Raw genomic sequence first — 23,520 nt, 5'->3', positions numbered from 1 at the left:
CTGCCTTCCTAGAGCTGCCAAGGGAAGGTGGTCTAATGCTCTTACTGAAATGCTTTTCTGATGAGTCTCCACCACCACCAAATACAATGTTCTTCTTTCGCAAACTAAAACATGCTAAGTACTTCCAAACTAATGGAATATGTAAATGATAAGAAAATATATTTTTATTCTGAATCAGTTCAGGATATACTTATTGATGCTCATCTTATGGTGTAGACTATGCTGATTTCTAAGAATGCAGTAATGAATAAAGCACATTTCCTGCCTCCAAAGAGCTGGCAGGCAGGTGAAGAGCAAGCCTTGAAAAGGATCAGTTGGTTACATGCCACGATCATCCCTGAATAGAGGGGTTTATGACAGACCATCAGATGACAGTGGGCTTCTGGAGAATGTGAAAAAGGCACAAGTGGCTACTGAGATCTTGTAGGATGAAGACAAGGTAACTAGAAATATGATGAAAGGAAGCTTGTTTCAGACAGCGAAAAAGTCTTCACATACAAGCAATCAAGTAGGTTAAAAAAAAAACTTAGAAACAAGGTATGTGAGGGAACAGAAAATAATTCACTGTGGCTAGAGTCCAGCCAAGGCAGAGAGACTGGCACTCTACATCAGCATGTACATATTTCTAAAACCAAACTGAAATTTAGATGTCCTATTTTAGTACTGCTAAAATAAAGTAAAATAAGATAAAAATTATTAAATCTAGCTCACAATTTTTAATCTGGAGTAAGAGCAGTCCTCCAAAACATCAGGCCATGTTCTCATACAGATGTGACCAAAAATTATACGAGATTTATGATTTCTTTCTATTTGCAAAGGGGACAAATAAAACATTTGCTACTGAAAAAGTAATAAATCTTTCATCCTGAGTAGGTGTGAATCTTCCATACGCTGTGCAAGAACCTCAGTATACAGGGCTTTCTTGGGCATATTTGGATTGAGCCTTAGATGCAAAAGTGAGAAGGGGAAATAAAAAAAAAATCAGATGTTGCAATGTGTCATTTTGGAGCAAATTTCTATTTTTTTCCATTAGAAGGTATTCATTGTGGTGAAAATTGGATTTATAGCTGAGATTAAAATTACCATTAAAAAATAGCCATAAAGAGTATGATTATCATAAAAAGAGGAAAGATAGCATAAAGTTGGAGGCTATCAAGGGTTCTCAAAGAACCCTGACTTAACAAAACACAACTGAGAGAAGATCTATGTGAAAATTAATGTAGATGTGTTGTGCCATCTTGGAGATGCGAGAAATGTCACATCGCTGCCCCAACAAACATGGCTGTTTTGTTCTATTATTTTAAATATAACTTAAGTTTGACCTTCTATGTTTGTGAAGAAATCTAGGTCTCTTTGAACCCCAGGGTTTATTCTGTCTTGAAAATTCTAGGAAGAGTCTGTTGTCTTCAGACCTCCCTGGCCCATAAAGCCCAGCCCTGCTTCTTCTGTATCAATCTTGGGTCCAGGGATTTTAAGTTTCTTTCTAAAGCATCAATACCAAACGTGTGATGAAGATTTCTGTAAAATAACTTTACTACACTAAAGGGTAGCTTAATAATACTGGAAGCACTCATATCAAGAATACACAATCCAGGATGTTTCTGTGGCACCCAAAGATTCCTAATCGGGGGTTGACACACCAGAGCTGGCTACAATTGGTGTTTCAAGATTGTCCACAATGTTGAATCATTACCATACATGACATTAGAAATGAGTTTTGGTTATTAATAAGCCACAGAAGTGGCTTTGCAGAAAACACTTTGTTGAAAAGTGTCATTGATAAGCTCAATACTCTAATGTCTTTGGCATAGTACTCCAGGCCTAGAAATCCCTTTGGCTGATGCCCACCATGAAAATGGAGGAATCGTGGCCTGATTCAACCAATAGTCTTGCAGATATTGCCATGGGAATACTGTTGCATCCCCATCAAAGTGAAACTTTCATACAATGGGATTTTTCAGAGGGTCTAATAGAATTAATAATGAAAACTTTACTAAGCATAAGGAACAAGTTGAATGACTGTTGATACACCTACTTATTAACAATATTTGTTTGTGTGCAGAATTTGATTAGAGACTGGCTTTCATTGAAACATAACACCTGGTAGTGTTGCTGGACTGAATGAAGCAACAGAGATTCCATTGACCTCTAACTGTTTGAGTGGCTGGTATTTACCAAAAGGACTTGACAGGTTATGAAAGCCAAACATTCTTCGCCTGGGCTCCTGAAATTCCAGCCTCCATAAATACACATTGACAGAATCCTTTGTCAAAGTACTGCTTCTTTTACCCTGCGGTGATTTACCTCACAGGGGATTTTTGGTAATGTCTGCCTATGTTTTTATTGGCCACAACTGGGGAGCTGTGAGCAGCCAGTGGGTAGAGGGCAGGGATGCTGCCGACATACCACAATGCACAGTACAGCCCCCTCAATCAAGAATTTGCAGATCCCAAATGTCAATACGGTTGAGGTTTCAAAGCCCTGCACTAAGTAGGGCCCAGGCCCTTGGAACTGATGAAATCCCATCCTTGTCATCTTCTTTAGGACCAGTGTCTTCTTGATTTCCTTTAGGAATATCAGTTCCATTTTACTGGGAGGAGGGAAAGTACTTTCAAGGCGAATCTATGTGGAAGTTGCCTTCAGAAACCTGTTCATTACCGAAGACGCAAAGGAATCCAAAACTGTAAGGCCCTACAGACCTTCCAGAGGAGTGGTATTTGGACAGAAATGGGGTTATTTACATTCTCAGTTTTTAGTGGCCTGTGAGCACTGAGAACATATCAAGTGTTAATATCTGGATAAATGATCCTCCCATACCTTTATCTGAAGAAACCACAAATTTGGTTTAATGTTTTTGAGACATTGACATTACACTTTCTTTGTTCTTATGTTTGTTTCAAAGGCATCATGGTATTGGTATGCAATAATTCCAAGGCAGTGATGGGGGTGGTTATGATGATAGTTACTCACTTTTAAAGAAACACTATCTTGTATACTATAAGAATGTTCCTTTTAGTACATGTGTACATCCACCTGATTAGGAAGGTGTTGCGATTCCCATTGTATAGTGAGAATACAAAGACCTAAAGAAATTATTTAAACTGCCCCAATTCAAACTGATATCAGTGATTGAGGAAGGAATAAAACATGATTTACAAAATTCTAAAATCCAAACTCAGTAAAATTCATTCAATAAAATTTGTTTAGTATTTACCATGTGCCAGTCACTTATTCTAGGCTCTTTAATAAGTTGGAGTGCAAAAGGGGTAAATATCTTCCAATTTCTGAGTTATTCTACCTGTATAGTATGAATGTTTTCAGTTATAGTATTGCAGAAAGCTGTTTTATTGCTCATAACTGGATTGAATTCATGAGTTTTTATCACTCCATACATTTGTCACCATCTTGGTTCCCATTAGGAGCAGATCTCATTATTAGGTGACTCAACTCACTTTGTAGATTAGCCAGCCAAAGGCACTAGAAAAGAACAAAATCCTTCTGATTTTTCAAGCATAACAAAATATAAAATTTGGAGAATAGTTTCATGAACCGGAACCCAAGCTCCTGGAACTTGGAGACTTAGAGAGGAAGGAGTTCACTTGGGGCAAAATCCTCTTTGGAGGTCTTCATGAAGAATCTTACTAAGATCTTGGATTCCTTAATCATGCAAGACTGATTCTTCACTATCTGCAGGTCTGATGTCGCCTTTTTCATCCATGCAAAATGTCCTTTTGGCTTTAGTGGCCAAGAGAGTATGTGATTAGAGATTAGCCTCAGGAAGGTCCATTGTATCTAGGCCAGGGGAAGACTGGGGTGTGCAGAAACATACTGGTCTTGTCTCATGATGGTGGGATTGCCAGTCATGGCATTGTAAATCCTAGTCTTTGATATCCTGTTAGTGAATGTGACATTGTCACAAAATTGTCATGAAAAAGTGTTCAAGGATGTCCATTTGAGAAAGAGATAAAGGCAGGGAGGTCATTCAAAGACCTAGGGATAGAATAACGTGACTTAGTCCACCCAGGGAGGTAAACTGCAAACTATTAATTGTCCCCATTGAAATAATGTATTCATAACTTGTATAAATGCAAGCCATTGTGGAGAGAGTACTGCAAATGGCCAAAATGCTAATCTGAGGAAACTGAATAAGGCTCTAGTCTCTGTTCCATTACTAACAACAGAATTTAAAGCAAGGCATCTTCTTAACTCCTTTGCACCTCAGTATTTTTACCCTCCAAAAAAGAACTATTGATAGAACTTACCTTGGAGAATAAAAAAAATAATTTTAGTAAAATAGTTAGCCGAAGGTCTAATACATTTTAACAATAGTATTATTACTATTAATGGTGACCTCGTTAATTCAGATAAATACGCTCAACTAATATTCAGAAGCCTGAATTCAGAACTTTTACTGCAGATTGTGCTCCTTGTAAAACAGAAGAAAAGATTATTTATTTCCAAATGTCCTTTCAAACTCTAAAAAGTTGAAATTATATCATAAATAAATTATGGATTACCTGGAGGTCTCAAATCCTCTAGGTTGTATATATAGGTTTGCCATATCAAAAGCCCCATTTCCTTAATCATTAAACTAATCACTTATCCTTATTCTGAAACAAATGTGTTCCACAATTTTTTTCTTCATAACTAAGTTTTCTAAATTCAAAGAAATCAGTGGTTTTACATATGGAATGTTCAGCAAAACATTTTAAAATTACGTAAGTGTGCGGTTGCCAAACACTGTATATTCTGTAAGGGAATGAGCAATATTTTGTCACTAGCTCTGTGCCCATGAACTAGGGGAAAAAAAGTTGGTTGCTAAACACTGCTCCAGTGGACTGTGATATAAGACAGATTATAAAATCTAGATTTAAACTGGAAAAGACCAAAGGAAGCAATGAAAATTAACTTAGACGGTCAGAAAGTAAAATTGAAAAGGCAAGGAAATGAAACTCACAGAAGCAATACAAAACCACAATATGAAGAAATGTCCCTCTGGATATTAGCATGGTGGTAACTCAGCTCCTAAGTGCTCTATCAATAAGCAGAGTCATCATTAATCTTTTGTGACAAGACACTTTGGAGTAACCAAATTGTGGTAGCCCTGGACCATGAATATCCTGTATTATCCTCAGGTTTGAAGATGACTTCTATATACAGTAATTGTTGTATCATGTTTCTCAATTGCAGTAAACTTTAAGAGAAATGGCTTTCAAAAGCTGTCTTAATAAAGGTGATTTAGAAAAAAGTACTCAATATAGTTAGTTCTTTTTCACAGTGTTCACATATATCTATTTGGTTTTAAACTTCTTTTTTAGAGATACTCTGTCATTTAAAGCAGAAGAAATGAGAGATTAGCACTTAGCTCAGGTTTTTCTAACACAAGTTCCCATGAATTGTACAATTAGTCCTGTTTACACATATTCTATACATCTCAATTTATGACATTTATGCTCTTTGTGAGAGAGATTTTCGTGGGAGAAGTTAAGATCAAAATGGGACAAATCTAAATCTAACTATTTTTTTTCTTGGAGAAAAGTCAAATTTATTGCAAATAGGAGGGTTTTCCTTAGTATTGCCTATGAGAGGATTTTCCTTAGCAGATGAAAGAGAAAAGAGGCCCTTGCCGCAATGATGATAAAACTGTACAGAAAGAAGGAAGATAGAAAAAACTACAAGACAGAAATCATAATGTGCTCTTTGAGGTCTAAGTGGAGTCAATTTGCTGGGTTTGGAAGGCAGGCTCTGAACTCATGATAATGTATTTATCATGGCTCTAGTTCTTACTAGTGTGATACTGAGAAAGCTACTTGATCTCTCTGAATCTCAGTTAGACCATCTGTTAAATGGAGATAATAATAGTACTGATTTCATTTATGGTTGTTTTGAAAATTAATAGTCCATGTGGACATGCTTAGCAACTAATGACTAGCACACAGTAAATTCTTACTGAGAACAGGATCTTCTAGTAGATTGAAGGGTGATCCCCAAAAAGATATGTCCATGTCACAGAACCTGTGAATGTGACCTTATTTTTTTAAAAAAGGATCTTCACAGATATAATTAAGAATACCAAGATGGAATCATCTCATATTATCTTGGTGAACCCTAAGTTCAATGGCAAGAGTCCTTATAAGAGACAGAAAAAGACAATATGTGGAGAGAGGAAAGCCATTTGAAGACAGAGACAGAGTTTGGAATGATGCAAGGTAGTGTTTGGAACCACAAGATGCTGGAAGAGGCAAGGAAGGACTCTTTTCTAGACTCTCTGGAGGAAGCACAGCCCTCTGGATACCTTGATCTTTGAAGTTCTACCCTTCAGAATTATGAGGGAATAAATTTCTGTTGTTTTGAGCCACCTGGTTTGTAGTAATAGGTTACAGTATCCTTGAGAAATGAACGAAATATTTACTAATTGCTATTCCAACTGTCATTTTCCTACCACAACAGGAGCATTCAGAGCTGTGATGATGATTCCTCTGGTACTAGCTTGAGGTGATTTGGGCTAAATATAATTGCCCAATATTAGTTTAAACATTAAAATGTATGTCACTTCTACCTTTGTTTGTTATATGAAGTACCAAGCAGCTGATTTGGACCTTGCAACTATGCAGTCAAAGAAAGTCAATGACCATAAGTCTCTGAAGGCATTGCACAAAGAGGGCCACCTCCCCAGCTAACTCCAATCTCTGTTTTTTCATCTATCTTTACCTTATCAGTGGATTAAACCATTCTGTCTGCCTAGGTATACTGAGTTAGCAATTATGATCTCTAGATGTTTTATTTATTCTGTACATCCTCTATGTTGTATTGACAGTGGGTAGAATTTTGAGTTTTTCCCTTTCTTCTTTATATCAGAAAAATGGCCTGAATTATGCATCACTCTATTTATTATTTTCTTTTTCCATTTGTATTTTAGTTTGCCAAAACTGCTGGAATGCAATATACAGAAATGGGTTGGCTTTTATAAAGGAGATTTATTAAGTTATAAATTCACAGTTTTAAGGCCATAAAAATGTCCAGAAAAGCCGTCCAGAGAAAGATAACTTGACTCAACAAAAGCCGATACCATCTGGAAAACTGCTGTCAGCAGGGAAGGCAACACAATCCTTTGTCTTCTCGTTTCAAATGGCTTCCCTAGTGGTGTTTTCTTCTGCATCTTCAAATGTCTCTGTCTGTGTTGGCTCTGAAATTTTTCCAAAATTGTTCCCTTTTATAGGACTCTGGTAAGTGGATTAAGACCCACCTTGAATGAGTAGAGACACATCTCCTTGGAAACCACCTAATCAAAAGGTCTGACCCACAACTGGGTGGTCATATCTCCATGTAAACAACTTACTTAAAAAGATCCCACCCTACAGTATTAAATCAGGATTAAAGAACATGGCTTTTCTGGGGTACACAATAGTTTCAGACTGGCACAATTTGAAATATGGTTGCCTAGAGAGATACTATCTAATACTTGTCCAATTGTCCCTTATGATATTTATTAATATCATTGGGGAAAATCACACACAATTCTATATGCTAAAAAGGAGATAAAAATTTGCAATTTATTTGGTATGCACTTTTATTTATCACTTTAACTACTGCTTACTAGGCTTTGGAACATATACAAACTATAGATAGTTCTTTTAACTGTTTGTTTTAAAGAAAATTATACATAATGCTTGAGACATCATAGGGGATCATATTCCATACTCTTTTCCCAGAAAAATATTTTTCTGTCTCTAAACCACACATGGAATTTCTTGCTTTTTGAGCCAAGAAATTCCATGTATGGTTTAGTGGATCTGCTACCAAAAGCAGTGAAATCTTAGGCAAGATATTAAGCACTCTAGGTTTAATTTCCCCTCTGTTTAGGCTTGTGAGAAGTAAATGAGACAAACTGTTTGAAATAATTTGCATACTTTCTTGCACATAATTGTTTAAGAAATGGGTACCTGAATGGTTAAAAGATTAGAAATCTAATGTAGACATTAGTTACTTTTCAGTTTTAAAACTTTCTTTACTCTGGAAGATTTATTCTGTTATTTTAGGGGCATCTTCTTAGATTGCCTTTTAAATTTTCTATCTTAAAGATAAGATCTGTGGTTTGAGATTATAGCTGATGGCCTTATCAAAATACTGCCCTCCTCATTCATTGATTCAATAAGCACCCAATCCCCGGGGGCTAAGTTCCATGCTATGCCCCCCAAATTCATTGTTTAATGGAAGACAGACATATAAATAAATTAGTTTAACATTAGAATAAAGGTTCTATATAATAGGAGAGTATGTAGGTCACTATGGGAAACACTAAGGTGCAGGTACTTAAATTCACCTGGCAAAGGCAGAACAAGTGGCATTTAAGGGAGTCTGGAATCATATGAACAAGGTAAGTAGGAAGAAAGGAAAAGTTAGGTTTAAAATGCAAGAGGTCATAGCATGATTAAGCACTTACATGTTTTCTTTACATTCAAGTGCCACATATCCATGGATGTGTGACTAGAATTGAGATTAACAATAGCCTGTCAAAAGTTAAAGACTTTGGTTCCTCTCTCAAAGATAATGGGGAGCAATGGTAAAGTTTCAGACAATTAGAAGTCTTGAACCTATTTTCTACCTACCTTGTCACAGACGCTCATTGTGCACCTATTTTTTTGTACCAGTTTCTATGCATGATGAAAGGTAGAACCTAGGCACTCACAGGACTCACAGACAAGTAAAGGGGCATATGGGTAGACAGGCACTCACACAATGACCCTTGTATTAGCTAGTGCTCTCTAGAGAAACAGAATCAGCAGCAGGAAAGATCCGTAGATATAAAATTCATAAAAGCATCTCATGTAATCGTGGGAACATAGAGTCCAAAATCCATAGGGCAGGCTGTGAAGCTTCTGACTTCAATGAAGGGTCTGGACAAACTCCATAAGAGAGGCTCACTGGCCAAAACAAGAAGAGAGCCTGTCTCTCCTGAATCCTCCTTAAAAGCCTTCCAGTGATGAGATAATGCATCACTCATTGCAGAAGACACTCCCCTTGGCTGATTACAAATGCAATCCACGTGATCATGATTTAATTCTGTGAAATAGCCTCATAGCAACAGTCAGGCCAGCACTTGCCCAACCAGACAAACACGCACCACCACCTGGCCAAGTTGACGTAGGAACCTGGCCGTGACGATACCTTAAGTGCTGTTATGGAGATAGTAGAAGGGGCTTTGGAGAATAGTGAAAAGGCAACTAGGAAAGTCTTGGGGAATTCAAAGAAAGAGCTCCAGAAGAGGTACTCTTTAAGCTAAACCCTGAAAGGTCAGCATAGTTAAATATTAAGAGAGTGTGGTTGGAATAATGCACTAGGCAGAGAGGATGTAGCACATACAAATGGGGTTCATCAGCTAGTGAATAGATAAGCAAAGCGTGTTACATACATACAATGGAATATTATTCAGCTGTAAAAAGGAATGAAATTATAAAACACGTGAGAACATGATGAACTTTGAAAACATCATGTTGACTGAAATAAGCCTGACACAAAGGACAAATATTATATGGTCTTACTGATATGAAAAAATTAGAATAAGCAAACTCATAGAGTCAGAATCCAGAATACAGGCTGCAAGGAAACAATGTGGTAGTGGGGAATAGGAATTAAGTTTTAAGATGTAGTTTCTGTTTAGGATGATGGAAAAGTTTTGGCAATGGATAGTGATAATGCTAGTACAATGTGGTAAATATAACAAACGACACTGGCTTATACATTTGAATGTGGTTAAAAGGAGAAATTTTTTATTTTATATATGTTACTAGAATAAACATTTAAAAATCCAAGGAACTGCACAACTAAACAGTAAATCCTAACTTAAACCATGAACTATATGATTAACAGCACAATTATAAAAATGTGCTTTCATCAGTTGTAACAAATGTACCACACCAATGCAAGGTGTTAATAATAGGGTGGTTTATGGGGATCCTCCTATATCTTATGCATGATTGTTCTGTAAACCAACAGCTCCTCTAAATATATAAATATATGTAAATATATATATTTAGAGAATATATAAAAATATATAGAGAGAGAATATAAATATATGTATGTATGTATGTATGTATATAAAAAACCAAGGCAAGAGAAAGCACATGGAATTCAGGAGAGCAAAATATAACTCAGTATGACTATAGTTTAGAATGGAAAGTGGAAAATAATTACAGACTGGGATGAGAGAGGGAGATTAGAGCCATTTTGTGAAAGGCTTTCTATACAACGTTAAAGAGTACAGACTTTCTTCTGACAGCGACGGTGATTTTAAAAGAATCGTGTGCAGATAGCTGGCATAATCATATTTGTACCTGTGATGATTAAGTTTGTGTGTTAACTTGGCAAGATGATGTTGTCCGGTTGTTGATCAAGCAAGCAACTGTCCTGATTGTCACTGTGTGGATACTTCATGGATTTAAATCTTTAGTCATTTTTTTTGCATGTAAGTCTGATTACATTTACAGTTAACAAGACAGTTTGCCTTTAGCAAAGAGTAAAGTCTCATCCAGTCAGTTGAAGACCTTAAAGGGAGAAGTGATTATTTCAGTAGTCAGAAAGAAGAATTTTGTATTTCTACATCAGTCAGTAAACTTCTTCTGGAAAATTCATCAAAAACTTCGTCTGAGTTCTGTGCTAATGACTTAAACCTACAAAAATACCTTCTCAGTAATGATCAGGCCAGCGGCTGCTTGACCAAACAACTGAATACTATCACCTAACCAAGTTGACACATGAACTTAACCATCACACCAAAGAAAAGATTAATAAGAAGAGAAAAAGTCAATATTGTCATGAGCTAGAGATTGTTTAATTTAAAATAAACACTTAAGACTTTCTATTTTCCATAATTAACTGTAGACATATGACTGATAGTCAAGAAAATATCAAGACTAATGGCAGTGAAACCAGTTAGCCAAATGATGAACTTGTCCAAGCAAAAGATGATGAGATCTGGATTAGTTCAGTAGTAATAAGGCCAGATTGGACATATTTGGGAATTACAGGTAACAAGACTTAGAAGTGAGGAAGTAGAGACAAAACAGAGCCAGGGAGGAAAAAGGATAATTTGTTTATTTGCTGAATTTGAGGAACCATTTAGAGTTCCAAGTAAATCATTAAGTGGAGAAAAAAGAAATTTAGCTTAGAAGATGTCAGAGAAGGAGAGATTATTTGGGAATCTAATCACCAACTCTCCCCAAGGGTAAAAAGTGTGCAGACTAAGAAAAGAAATGAACAAAGTAGAGTTGTGGGAGCATCATCCTATAAGGAAAGAGAAGAAATGCCTAAAGGAACACTCACTGAGATAGGAGAAGCACGATGTTACACAGAACAGAATAAATACCTCTCTAAAAGCATAGCACTTGGATTAACAAATAAATTGGTCCTTCTTTAAAAGATGATCATTGTAAATGTCATGAACTGGATATGGGTGGGTAAATATCTCTACCAGAATTTTAAGGTTTTAGTTTTGGGTTATATTCTTTGACAGTGTGTGATTCTTTAATGACATGCTATATAAAAGCACCAGGGTAATCAATGATAAACAATTGTGAATGAATATATTCTCTAAGCATAAAAAAGAAATATCTCTAAACAACAATTTGAAGGGGGCAAAATATAAAAATGTTATATGAATTGTTATATGGCCAATATCTAAATTCCCCATGGATTTAGGCTCAGCTGCTTGTTGAAACCAGGTTATAGTTAGGCAGGATATTGACATCCAGCATCCTGTAACACTATTTAGAAATATTAGAAGTGCCATTTAGTCAAGAAAAAAATGAACACTCTATGTGCAATCAGCAATATATTCTAGCTGTATAAAATTTTAAAACTGATACTCTGGAGGAAGTTGAAAAATGTATAGGCAAGTGTGAATAAGAAAAATTGGATACTGTAAACCATGGAAAAGAAAGGAGAATTAAGTTCAGAAACTGGTCCAAAATCATGGGCATTTTCAAGGGATTGATAATAGGGTGGCATAAGGTAACCCTGTATTCCATGCTTGATTTTCCTGTAAACCTACAACTTTTCTAATAAAAAAGAAAGGAAACATGGGCATTTTAACCCACATGAGCAAGATATTTTGGTAGAACCTAAATGTCTTAAATTGCATGAAGATTTTATTAACAGATCAATACCATAATACTGGTTTGGCTTCTTTCATGTACAGACATTTCTTTCATGTGTTTGCTAACTTAAATGTTTTCAAATATAATTAAATTGGTAGCTCTGTTAAGATAAATGCTACATACCAAAAAGCTAGGGTTATCACTAAATATTAATTAATTCTGATATACGAAGATGGCAATAAGAGTTAGTATATCTCAGTGCACTGGAATCTGTCTCCCAGAATAACACAGGTTTGTAGCACCCCCCTTGCCCACCCCCAGGCAGTTTTGCACCAAAGCTGTAACTACAATTGTTTGAAGTTCAGAAAGTCCTCACATTAAGAAATCAGACAGTCTGAAATTACTTGATGTCTAGATCCAACCGTTCTCACAGCCTATAATAAATCCACAAATGGAATTTACAAGCAACAGAAACGATAATAGAGTATTTTGTCCTTTTAACGTTCTGGACCACTGGCTTAGCTTAGTGGCCAGAAAAGTTATATTTTGGCTCCAGACCATCATGAAATGCCTCCTACAGATTTAATAATAAAAACAGAGCCTCTAACCTTGAAAGTAAACTGTGGGAGTTTTTTTTTTTTTTTTTTTTTTTGCCCTATTCTGATCTAATAGAGTAGCCATGACTTCATAGTTATTAATATCCACATCATCATTTTAATACACTACTTTATCTTTCCTGGAGAGTGCATAGAGTGCAGCGAAAGCCATATTTTACAAGCCAATTTTAAATGCCTTTTAATGATGATTCACGGTGCTCTAATACGGGTTTCTCATCAATATCGCCATCCTGCAGGCACGCATTAAAGCTGCAAATCATTTCTTGGGTGGTGCTACTGTCAGACTCCAAATGTACTACATACATAACTCAGAGATCTGAATTAAGCATCTCCCTTGGATACGATGGGTATGCCCTGATTTCTGCAAACTGGAAGGGATGCCAGCTATGCCACAGATGTATTTGAGTGTCCTTGTTTGGAAAGCATGCCTGAGTCTCTCTTTCTCCCTCTCTAACCCCAAATAAAGAAGAGCAAGCAGAACCTCTTCATTTCAGAGCCCCAAAGTAAAAACATAACCATGAATTGAACATCTGTCTAGGTTTCCACAATTTGCAAATTGTTTGATTACTTAAGTCTTTCTTTTTCCCCTAGTAGTAATCAGCATTCCTGTTGGTGGTCCTTTGAGTTGTTACCATGGAAGTTGTAAATGATTTTAAAGATGTAGTTGGGATAAAGGAGGGGGCACCTGTGGATGAGTTCTTTTCAGTATCATTAGCATACCCCCTTACAGGCTGATTTCTGCAACGTTGTGATAAACTGCTAGAAATAGAAATGCTTGATATAAAACATGGTAGGAAGGCTTAAATTGTTCTGAGTCTTTAGCATATTTTCACATTGATATTAAGAATGTTAGGAATAATTTAATCATTGTCTGATTATAGCGATGTTAGGAGTAATGAAATCCTGGCCTTATTACATATGGGCTCATTCAGAGCCTCATTATTTATTTGGCAAGCATTAAGCATCAAATCAATTTAGTCAGATACTTAAAAATGGGGAATTCAAGATGAAAGTTAAAATGAAGATTAAGAGGTAAAATAAAAACTATTTATTTCCATCAGGCCCTGAGAAATTTTCCTTTGTGGGAGACCTATCCTGAAACAGTTTAAATGGCAAGAAAAGGGGGCAAATGGTAGAGTCCATTCCAAAAAAAAAGGGAACTTAAAATGAAAAAGAGTTGGCAAAGCATCCCTTACTTACATTTGCCTGCATCAAATAACAAAGGAAGAAGAGAGTGATAACATTGATTTGTAGCTGTGGAATACACTCTGTGCTTTTATGCCAGTGGTTATTCTTGGAATGGTTTCCATTTTCAGCTCAATAGAAATGGGAAGAAAGGAAGTACATGCTAATCATTTGGGAATTTGTAGTTTCATTTTGCATATGAAGATGTACTGACATTAGTAGGATGCCATAAATGTATTGAGTGGTATTTTGGTTTCAGACTTAGAATAGTGGCCACATCACTGGCTACATACTTTCACATTGTCTTCTCCTGTATATAGGGGAAAGTATCCCACCCACACTAAATTGAAGCTGGAGATAATACCATTGTAAGCAGCCATCTGTCTTTCCCAGTAAGGAAATTTGCTAATGTATTGATCCATAATAATAATTGCTGGATTCGGTCATAGGGAGCTGATTGGGCTGATAGCATAATGGGCAGTAATTGCTGTGAAATCATACAGAAAGCCTTAAGGAAAAAATCGTTTCTTCCTTTGAAGAACAGAAGTAATTAGAAGTGGAGGCAAGCCTATCATAGGAAAGTGCTTAGATTTGTTACCCTCCCCCTTACATACCAGGCAGGTATCACCAAACATACCATAGAGAACCCTACCCAATAGACTTGATCTAGTCTTTCTAGAAAAGGTGTGCACCTAGACATTTATACTGAATATTGAAAGCAGTTCTCTATTTCTTACTGTGTAGAACACAACTACAGCAAGTAAGGTCCATGCTTATTACTGAAAGGGGACACTGTTTAGCCCAGGAACAGAAAGGAGGAAGATATATATTTTAATTAAGGGGATAGAACATACACACACATACACACACATGAAAACCTAAAATAATTTATTCTCATTGTGCCAGGCACAGGATTAACAGCTTTCTATATAGCATTTCACGTGTTCCTCTTAACAATCCTTTAGGCTGCAATAGTTTCCTTTACAGACAGAGAAACTGAAATTTACATAGATTGTGTCACTGCCCCAGATCATACTAGTTGGATATGTGTGGCATATTTCTCAGGGACTGGAGCCTAGCCATACTTAAAATTTTTTAATCCTTCTCTCCCTCTCTACATTCACTCTCTGCCCTCCGTACCTGTAACTCACTCCTCGGAGTTCCCGGTGGCCCATCCCGGGTGGCCCATCCCGGGGTGAAACAATAAAGCTTAAAACCCACATCTGGCCTGAGTGACGACTTCTCGCGACCGCCGGCTGGGGAAAGCGCCGGCTCCAGCTTACCCAGGTTAATTCCTGCGAGCTCGCCCCAACCCACCCAGTGTACCGGTCGCGCGGCCCGCTGAAGCTATCAGCGGCAGATATGAAATAATCTGGATTTAAAACCAGATGTCTTATTTTAAAGCAGTGTTTTTTTTTTCTTTTTTAATTGTACATGTACTCTCTGCCCTCCGTACCTGTAACCCCCCTCTCTGTTCCCCCCTTCCCCCTCTTGTTGTAGACCGCCCATTTCTGTAGCCCACCACTAAACCGCAAGCCTTCCTGTTATTCTCTTCACTCCTCTATACCTAACCTAAGCCCTCAGCCTAGCAACTGCCTCCTGCCTTGTGTGATTGGCTGTCCCTTCCTGACGTGTGCGCCCAAGACTCCACCCCTCCCCGAGAGTACTTAAGCCCCACGCTTACCCCGCTCTGGGTCGTCCGAGCCCCGGGGTCTTCGGACCCCAGACGTCTCACTCCTCGGGTTCCCGGGTGGCCCATCCCGGGTGGCCCATCCCGGGGTGTAACAATAAAAGCTTAAAACCCACATCTGGCCTGAGTGACGACTTCTCGCGACCGCCGGCTGGGGAAAGCGCCGGCTCCAGCTTACCCAGGTTAATTCCTGCGAGCTCGCCCCAAACCCACCCAGTGTACCGGTCGCGCGGCCCGGCTGAAGCTATCAGCGGCAGATATGAAATAATCTGGATTTAAAACCAGATGTCTTATTTTAAAGCAGTGTTTTTTTTTTCTTTTTTAATTGTACATGTACTATCAGGTAGAAACAATCTCTCAACCCTCCCAAAATATTACCCAATTGCATAGACTACATTCTAGCATTCTCCATGCTTTTGTCAGCCAGCTAGAGAGAAGTCCCAAGATCAATTAGCTTCTAGCAAGTAACCCCAAAATTCAATAAACAGTTGTTTAATCTGCTGAAGTTGTAAACGTGACTTTAGTCTCAGTTAGGAATGGGTCAATTCCTCCCCATTGGAATTATTTAAATGCTTGGATTTTATCAGTCAGCTCACTAGAGAGTCAAGAGGAGCATAAAAGGAGGGAATCCTTTAAGAATCTACCTTTATTTCACTTAAGTTTGCTTGACGATCTTTTGTAAAAGAGGCAATATTAATGTAAAGAGAGGGAATTAATATGCTCCATTGCTGTGATTACTTTTGGATAACACTGTCACTCATTGCCAGTCCCTGTACAAGTTTCATGTAGAAGCTTATTGATTTTTGAGCCATCTCATCATTACCAGGTTGCACTATTCTCTTTTTTGTATCAAATTTGTTCTGCTTATATTCTGGCTAAAAACATGCTACTGTCCAAATATAATCAAACATATATAATTGTCATTGTATTGAAATTCTTTTTGGCTCTTTATGGAAGTAGATTCATATTCCCAGTGTCTTTGTGAATAACCTTTCATTCTTAGGAATTTTACAATTTTTTATTTAATGAAATCTTAACCCCCTAGTTAAGGAATTCACAACTGTCACTGTAATTCTGCTTAAAATAGGTTTGCTACTCTGATAAAGAATTGCTTTCCTGTGTAGGGTTGTAACCAAGTCCCCAAAAAAAATTCTTTTAAAAATATTCTTTACAAATGGAAGACATTATTAATTGTTAATGCAACTGAGACCTTCAAAGTAAAAAAAAAAAAAAAAAAAGTGAAGTGCTGTCAGTATATTGGAGGAGAATACTTGAATGTGATCTAAATCCAAAATCACATCAAGAGGGATACATATGGGAAATAATATTATAAAACACTAAGATTAAAATGGAATTCAGATTTGACAGCAGGACACTGTTTTCATGAAGAGACTTAAATAAGACTCATCAACACCAAATATTTAGATTTGGATTTTAACAGTTGGAGGGAAATGTTAAAAATTTAACAATTATTAAATTTACCCAATAAATATTAAGAACTGCGGAAGAATTGAATGCATTTGAAGTCAGGGTAGTTAAAGAGGAGAGCATGTGCCGGCACCAATAAAAGAAGTGATTTTGACTATTTACAGGAAACATGCTCAAGAAAGATCATAGGAAGGAGATTACACTGAGATAAGCAAGAAAAGAATTATAAGGCCATTAAAAAAAGTGTGGGCTGAGCTTTTACAGCAGAATGGAAAAGAACAAAGAAATAAGATAGCACATACTCTGTCCATCACCAAATACTTGAGAAGGTAAGAGAAAGCCTCAAATTTCCTTTCTTTTTAGGTTTTGCTTTCTTTTGTGAATCACTTGTTTTTCTCCTTATTTTTCAAGATTTTAATATGTCATCTTGCTAATAGATATGAAAACACATCATATAGATCTTCTTTTTTCATTGAGAGGGGGAGGAATACATTAGTGAGGAAACTAATCACCGCCAGGATATATGTCCTAACATCCCGACCCTCATCTACTCAAATGTTGAGTAACCCAACATGCTGCAGCCATAGAACAAAAATGTTTTTCTCATATCTCATTAATTTCACTGTGATAGATGGTCAGTTTATCAAAAAGATTAACAATCCTGTATGTGAATGAATATGGTAAAAATCCTGAGAAATACATGAAGGAAAAACTGTGATACAACTAAGCAGAGAAATAGAGAATTCACCCAATACATTTGGAGACTTCAAAACTCATCCCTTACTAATTGATCGGAGTGATAAACCAAAAATCTATAAAACACTAGAAAAGTCCTGTCAACCAACTTAACCCAACTATATTTATTGACAGTCCACCCTACAAGAGGAGAATAAACATTATTTTCAAATGCATACAGAACAGTAATCAAGATTAACCATAATCTGGGTCATAAAAACAATCTAAAAAATTTATTAGGGAGTAAGTAAAGCAAAGCAGTAAAAGCAGGTGGCTCCAATGGTGAGACCTTCTTTCTTCTATCATCTTGTGAGAGTACCTGCATGATCCCTCTCTAGTATAAATTTTCTACTGACTTGCTCTAAAAAAAAAAAAATTAATAGGATTTAAATCACTCAAAGAATTAGATGAAAAAATCAACAGCAGAATATCTGAAAAAATCTCAAAATATTTGTGGGTTAAAATATCCTTCTAAATAACCCATCAGTCAAGGAAAAGAGTAAAAATGTAATTAAAAAATAAACTAAATGAAAATGTGTATGCAATATATCAAAATTTGTGGGATGCAGGAGAAAAGAGGGAAATTCATAGCATTAATTGCTTTTATTAGAAATGAAAGTATTCTCAAGTCAATGACCTAACCTATCACCTTATTAGAAAAAAATATAAGTAAATTAAACTCCCCAAATATGCATAAGATTTATATATAGGTAAGAACATAAATTAATGAAATATAAGACAGGAAAACAGCACAGAAAAATAATTGAAACCAAACATTGATCCTTTTAAAACATCAATAAAATTGAAAAATTTCCAGTGAAAGTGATAAGAATGAGAAGGTATAAATTACCAAAATCAGGAGTTGAAGAGGAAACATCAATATAGCTCCCACAGACATTGAAATTATAATAATTAAAAAAAAATAACAGAATAAATTAACAGTTGCTTGAAAAGCACAAACTACAAAAAACTCTCTTCAGAAAACAGTTTAAATAGCCCCATGTCTATTATATTATTGAATGGATGGTTAACAATTTTTGCACAAAGAAAACACCAGGCCCAGATGAATTCTCTGGTATTTCTACCGAATACTTAAAGAAGAAATAGTACCACTTTAATACAAATTCTTCCAGAACATAGAAAAAGAAACAATCCCAATTTATTTTATATCCAGTATTATCCTGATCTCATATTCAGCAAAAGGCATTACAACAAAAATATAGAAAAATATTACAAATTCTTAATAAAATTTAGCATATCCAAACTATACATAAAAAAAGAGACTACATGTGATCAAATAAATGAGCTTTATCCCAGAAATTCAAGGTTAGGTTAAAACTCTAAGATAATTCAGTTTAATTCACCAAATTAACAGATTTTTTAAATGATCTCTATAGATTGAGGAAAAGCATTTGAAAAAATTCGGCATCAATTCTTGTAAACACTCTCAACAAATTAAGAACAGAAAGACCATGTATGAAAACCTAAGCTAATATCATGCTTAATGTTGAAGCAATATATGGTTTTTCTCTAAGGCCAGGAACAAGGCAATAATGTTCACTTTTTGCCACTTGTTTTCAACATTAAACTGTAGGTCCTAAGTAGCCTATGTAATAACTCAAGAAAAATAAATTAAGTGCATATAGATTTGAAAGGAGGAAAAATTCACAGGCAACAAATTCTGCTACATGAAAAATCCCATAAAAAATGCCATAAAAAGCTGCTGTAATTGTCTTCTAAAATTAATCATACGTTTACCATATGAAGACATGTCTGTCCAAAAATTTGTATGCAGATGTTCATAGCAGCTTTTTTTCATGATAGCCTAAAACCATATAAATGCTTATCGATTGGTGAATGAATAAACAAATTATTATACATTTGTAAAATGGAACCCTACCCAGCAACAAGAGACAACAAGCTACTCATATAAATGCAAATTTCACACATAATAATAATAAGTGAAAGAAGCCAAGCACAAAATCATATTGTACGATTCCATTTATATGAATTTCTAAGAAAAGCAAAATTATGGTAACAGTGAAGGTAAGTGGTTGCCAGAATAGGAACAGCATAGGGTATTTACTGCAGAGGAGCACAAAGTTACTTTTTGGGGTGATGGAAATTTTCCATCTCGTGTTTGTGGTTCTGATTATATGACTGTATCATTTGTCAAAATTATTAAGTTGTACTTTTAAAACTGATGAATAATTTTGTATGCAAATTATGGTGCAATATTTCAAAGGTTTAAAATTTATAGACCCTTGGTCTCACTTCAAGGATCACAGAGTTTAATGACAGAGGCAGGCTAGTAAGCAAATAATTAGTGTGGTCAGTGTTATATCAGAAATATTTGCATATACTATTTATTGATTCAGCTTGCAGCTGAATGTGCCTAGGTCTTTAATAAGCAGTGCAGTAATGACTGTCCTCACAGAACTTAGTGTCTGGGAAATATAAAGCAGGAAATAACTAATTATACTTAAGACATCAGCAAAAACTTATTAGACATGATTTCTGAGCAGTTCTGATGGAGAAATTCAATGGACATTGGGAAAAGCAAATACAAAAACACCAGGATTATTAAGTTGCATGGCATGGCATTAAAATAGAAGGCAGGGTGGGCCACAGTGGCTCAGCAGGCAGTTCTTGCCTGTCCTGCTGGAGACCCAGGTTCAATACCCGGTACTTGCCCATGTAAAAATAAATAAATATATAAAAGGCAGTTTTATGTGGCTTTTCTTAACTAGTGCAGCATGTTATTTATGAAATTCCAAAAGGTTGCCTTTACCTGGACTATCTGATCGTATGGTTACCATCTCTACATTTATTTTTCCTCATTTGGGATTCACTTCGAAGATCACCATTGAAATGACAGAGGAAGAAATTATCAAATCTAGGGCTTTTAATAAAACGAAAGGTGTTTTTCAACAGGGGAATTTGTTGATAGTAGGGTGTTTATAATTAGCTTTCAAAGATTTACCATTCAGATAGTTTAAAATGGCCAAGGGCCATACACTGGCATTTACTCTTATCAGTGCAAGGATCTTGCCTGTTCTGTTCACCACTTGTTTACTTCAGTGTCTGGGAAATGGTAAATGGCCAAAAGATATGTTTTTGTTGTTGTTGTCGTTGGAAGAATATGAAATCGTATTGTAACAACTTATTCCACTTGCTGCCTATCTCAAGATAGCCAATAAAGGTACCAACCATACTTTTTTTATTTTTCTCTGGTAATTCCCACTTCAACATTCTAATGAATTAATTAGAATGACTATATTACTATGAGAATAATATATTAATTTCATGAACTGGGTACAGTTTAGACATTAGAGGTAAGAATCACAAAAATGTTTGTACATTTAAGAAACCTGAGATCTCCGATGTCATTCCAAGCACTTTATAGAGTTTCTGTTTCCATAAATATCTGGGTGGCTGCCAGAAAGCTCTATCTGTCTCACATAAGTAGACTTAGTTTGTGTTATCATCAGAGATATGTTGAACTGACAAACCATAGATACTTACCCCCCAACTTTCCTACAGACACTGTTACAGCTCTTAAATGTCTTGCCATGCAGAGTGACAGTAAATATGTATTTCCAACATTTTTCAATTCAGTTGGTGAGATTATATTGTGTGACATCTATTATATAGCACTTTGTTTCATCACAGTGAGGTGAAGGACAATATAATTGCACAAGAGGTGATGAGTTGGATTTGCTAGCAATTCCAAGTGCTCTTGAATCCATTTTATATCTCTCCGGCATTTTGTCAGACTTTTCTCTGTGTTTATCCTTTTCTCCTTTCACATTACTTACTGGAGAATTCCTTTTCTTTTTGAAGGGAAGACACTACAATGGCAAATTCTAGAATGCTTTTCCATTATAGTCAGATGGAATTTATGACCAAGAAGTTACAACATTGATAAATTCTTATGTTATTACTGGAGAGAACAGGAAAACTCAGGCACCTAGACATAATTACAGGTTTTCCCAAAAGTATCTCGTGAAGTCAGCTTAAGAAGAGAATATGTTAGCTTTAAATTAATTTGCATTTAGTTCAAAAACAGTTCTATGAATAGCCAAACAAGAATTTCCTTTAGAGGCAGCAGAACAAGATACTTATTTTAAAATCTTAAAAGGCATCTTTGTGGATACAGCTTTGGACATGAGGTTGGAGGTCTTGTTTATTTTCTTTGCAGTGTCATTATCTAACCCTTAGACTTTGGATAAGAGTCATCAGTTGTATGTATTTCATTTTCCTTGTCTGTTGAATAGCAATAATATTTTATATACCTCTACAGAGTTTTTTATAACAATTAAGTCTGACAATGACAATATAGGACAAAATACTTACTTAAGAAAGTATTATGTAATATATAAATATTCGTCTTCACAGTCTTTTGTGTACACATAGTACCATGCTGTATCTTAAACAGAAATTATTCAGACAGATAAAATGTTCAAGGCTGGTTAAAAGAAGAAAACCTCCCTTCAGCAACCACTTGAAAATTCTGTTCTAACTAAACAGGAGCAAATAATGGCTCATATATATTTGGCTTCTCTGAATAATGAATAATTCAATGTCCTGAAAGAGGGAAAACTAGTTTGAACCTATTAAATGCTTTTGTTGAGATAAACGAGATAAATGACCCAAAATGTGTAGTGAATATTGACTATAATACTTGCCTCTTGCCCTCAAGGAATTTCAAGTTAGTTGATACATGTGTCAATAAATTAAAATGTTACTTTCCCCCAAAACCTCCTCCCACTCTCTATAACCTTCCATCTTTCGTGTTTCTCCTCCCAAACTGTAGCAATTTTTCATACTACACCTACTTTGACCTTCCTGAGCTCTCCTGCACATTTGGCCCATTTCCTTCTGCCAGCTCCTACCCAAATCTTTCTCTTACATGCACTCTCCAGCTTAGACTTTACCACCTAGATTCTACCTTAAAATATTCTCAACTCATATCCACTATGATATCTCCAATGTTTCCATCTAACCATCTGCATGCTCAGAGAATATCCCTGGATCAGAGGAAAAAAACATCTCATACTGAAATTATTACAAATACCTAGGATTCAACCCCAACTGAAGGCTCAATATTGTCCCCACGCCAATCCTCTGTATTTCCTCATGCAGCTCTCTCTTCCATTCTCCGCAGTAACTATTACCAGCTTTCTCACTCACTTCAAATCCCCTATCATATAACCTCTGATTTTTCTGTTACCCCTCAGTAAAAATAAAGACCACATTGGAGAATAGTTATTTCATTATTTGCTATACATCTACAAATATGCCTGTATCTCCTTCTAAATTGTCAAACATTGTCTCTCTACTGGCCTATTTCCATTAATTGAAAATAAATTTATTAGAGAAGTTGTGGATTTACAAAACAATCATGCATAAAATGCAGAATTAGTTGGTTATTCTTTTTTCTAGTTGCTCCAGGTGTGCAGTTCAATCTTTGATTTTAACTCTTTCTCCTTTTTTAATACAAGCATTTAGGGTTATAGACTGCACTGTTAGCACTGCCTTCACTACATCCCATAAATTTTGTGTTCTCATTTTCATTAGTCTCAAGATATTTACTGATTTCTCTTTCACTTTCTTCATTGATCCACTGATTTTTAAGAATGTATTATTATTATTTAACATCCAAATATTTGTAGAATTTCCAGTGCTCTGTCTGTTACTGATTTTCATCTTCACTCCATTATGGTCAGAGAGGTTGCTTTCTGTAATTTCAATGTTTTAAAAATTATTG

The 23,520-nt window shown here is 35.9% G+C and overlaps 1 long non-coding RNA gene across 1 annotated transcript in view; it reads right to left on the bottom strand.

Moving 5' to 3' along the window:
• Positions 1-21,578, bottom strand: part of LOC143664583 (uncharacterized) — a 37,317-nt gene extending 15,739 nt beyond the window's left edge. The window contains exon 1 of the long non-coding RNA XR_013166525.1: positions 21,276-21,578. This is a non-coding gene — a long non-coding RNA (uncharacterized LOC143664583). The remainder of the gene's footprint in view (positions 1-21,275) is intronic.
• Positions 21,579-23,520: the final 1,942 nt, after the last annotated feature.

The sequence above is a fragment of the Tamandua tetradactyla genome, chromosome 20 (genome assembly GCF_023851605.1).
Source record: "Tamandua tetradactyla isolate mTamTet1 chromosome 20, mTamTet1.pri, whole genome shotgun sequence".
Taxonomy (NCBI): domain Eukaryota; kingdom Metazoa; phylum Chordata; class Mammalia; order Pilosa; family Myrmecophagidae; genus Tamandua; species Tamandua tetradactyla.
This window is presented reverse-complemented; position numbering and strand designations above follow the sequence as displayed.